Below are 2,938 nucleotides of genomic sequence, written 5' to 3'. Positions count from 1 at the left end.
TTTAGTCAAAACCGATTCTAGTCCTTTTTCCCTCTAAATGTGCTATACATTTGGAAAATTTTAGAATGGTCAAACATTAAAGCATTTGCAATCGATCCTATACCCGAAGCGTATGGGACACGACGCATAATGTTTTATTTGCTATGTTCTCAAAATTCGAATTGTGAAGAGGAATGCTGTAATCATAATCGAAATTTTAAGAACACACTATGTACCCTTGACTAAATTTATTAACATTTCTCAACCTAAACCTTTAGATTTGAAATGAAGCATAATATTCTCTCCCTTAATTATAGCAAAACAACTTTTCAACTATTGCGACTTTGCAAAGTATGACTCTTGTTTTCTATAATTAATATTGCCAACTTGCAATACGTGCCTTAATAATCATACAATCATAACTTTTATGCTCCCACTATCATGATGATTATTATAAGACATAACACTTATGCTCCCACTAGCTTCGACATGTATTTAGAAACAACTTATCTTTCAGAAAAACAATACTTATTGAATTTCTTAAGTCCATGTTTCTAATACTTAATGCTTTGATAATCTTTTATCAAGGCCTCTTAAACTTATACACCTTTGCCTTAGATAGTTCATATGTGTGTGTAAACAATTGCCAAACCTCACAATTCAAATTATGGAAAGGGATACCGTAACCATAATCGAATTCGAGAATGCAATTTTACAATCACTATCTTCCTAAAATCTTTCTTAGTGAAAGCATTTCCTCACAATCATTTTCATGAAGGAGGAAATCTTATGACACTTAGATTTAAACGGTGTATCTGTTCCTATCCATGTGAATTTTTCAAAACTCATATGGACCGAACTTTCTTAATCTTGATTTCTTGCCTTTATGGTAGCACAGTTGCCCACCATGTCTTCCAAGTAGTTAAGCAGCTCACCTTTTCATATCAATGTACTTTCCATTGATCAAGGTGCTTTGCCTTTTATGCGTTCAAAATGAGAACTAATAGAACTCACATGCATAATTAACTCGATTGGATTGGCACAGAAACAAAATAATGTCAACACGATAGGTTGTAAACCTCAACTCGTGTGCTAGTGATGATCGATAAGGTTTATTTGATTTGTTCTTGAAACCTTTCAAGACCATTAAGACTCCCACTTACTCCTTGACATATAAGATTCTCTTGTCAATAACCATTTCTTGACAAACAAATATCCAAGCAATATACTTCATAAATTGGTCCTAGTTGGTCTTTGTCTTATCCAAGACATCACAACTTTCCACATTTGATGAATGTTATAAACCTTACTTTTTCACTCGATGTCACAATCTTAACTTTAAGACTTGTTATTGGAACGAAGTATGATTTATTGATTTAACCATTTCTTCAATTCTTGATTCCTCTTCTTAGACATACAATTGTACTAAGACTCATTTAGAGGATCAATTGAGATATGGTTCTTAATCATTAAGACCTATCATAAAGCATAAAAGGTACTCTCCCATCTTCTTAGAATGGAGAAACTTTTCTCTTTCTGCCTACTTGATTCTTCTTATTCGTTCTGCTATTGATCTAAACCCTTTAATCAATTCAGAATTACACTTAATCTTGTAAGTATAATCATATTTACTAAACCTTTAGTAAATCATGACGAATATCTTTGTTGCTCTTATGGTGAACTTGATCAACACGCAACTTTGTGTGCTCGATCTCCAAGTCCTTCACTTGACACTTTGTCAATGAATTTGCCTAATTTCCAAATATGAAATTTCTCATTCATCGTGCAACCAAGTTGCATGATTCCAAGTTTCTGTCCAATTGAAACTTGGGCGATGAGAAACTCTCCCTATTTGGTAAACTCTCGACTTTCCATAAATAACATAATAAGAACCAAATCCATTGTTTCTAATAATAGAAACATTTTAACATCAATTTTTCATACACGCCATTGCAAGGATAAATAAATATTATAAAATCAAAATTTATTTTATTGCGGAAAAATTTGTCCTTAGAATGCAATTCATTGAAAAACTATGCTAATACATCTTTCTTAGCAATCTAATTCTAACTCTAAGTAGTAGCTCAAGAATCTAATCTTCGAGAAATGCGATCGAAATCCATTCCTTCACGGTTAGATTCTGCTCACTTCTTCCCTTAAGCTTCCTTTCTTTTCTTCGATCCTACAAATCATCAATTGTAATCTTATCACATTATGTATTAAGAATCTAGAATAGAAGCTTAAAAGAGTTAGTTAATGGATTTTACCTATATTAGAGCCATACGTTTCGACTCTCCCATCTCTTAGATCTCTTAGGTAAATGGGGCAGTTTCGTCTCCAATGCCCTTTCTCTTGGCAATAAAAGCAAATTGACTCTTTTGGAACATGACATGGAACTACTTCAGACATTGCCTTTCTCTTATGATCAAACTTTTCGATCATAGCATGTCTTTCGTTGCCATTGTCTATATCCATAGAGGTCTTGAAGGCATATTCACCAATCAACTTTGCTTTCCTATTGCGCCAAACCATTGTTGATTCAGCAACAATAAGCATATAGGTGAGATCTATAAGGGTCACATCGCGGTTCATCATATAGTACTCTCTTATGAACTCACTATATGAGTTAGGAAGTGACTGAAGAACCCAATCAACAGCCATTTCCTCACAGACAACGGATCCCAACATTCTTAACCTATCAATGTGTGACTTCATCCCTAGGACGTGTGCACACACCGACTTTCCTTCTTTATGTTTACTTGCCAAAAGGGCTTGAGTGATCTTGAACTTTTCAAGCCTTTGAACTTGTGGGTTAGGGAGAATAATTTGAGGAGGAGGAGGAGGAAGTGAAGTATGATCTCTTGTTCCTCGATCGAATCGTGGAATATCATCTTCATGTGGAATGCTTGTTCCACGGGATTTGGGAAAACTATAGTTGTCGAACTTTGACATCTACAAT

The sequence above is a fragment of the Lactuca sativa genome, chromosome 7 (genome assembly GCF_002870075.4).
Source record: "Lactuca sativa cultivar Salinas chromosome 7, Lsat_Salinas_v11, whole genome shotgun sequence".
NCBI classification, from domain to species: domain Eukaryota; kingdom Viridiplantae; phylum Streptophyta; class Magnoliopsida; order Asterales; family Asteraceae; genus Lactuca; species Lactuca sativa.
This window is presented reverse-complemented; position numbering follows the sequence as displayed.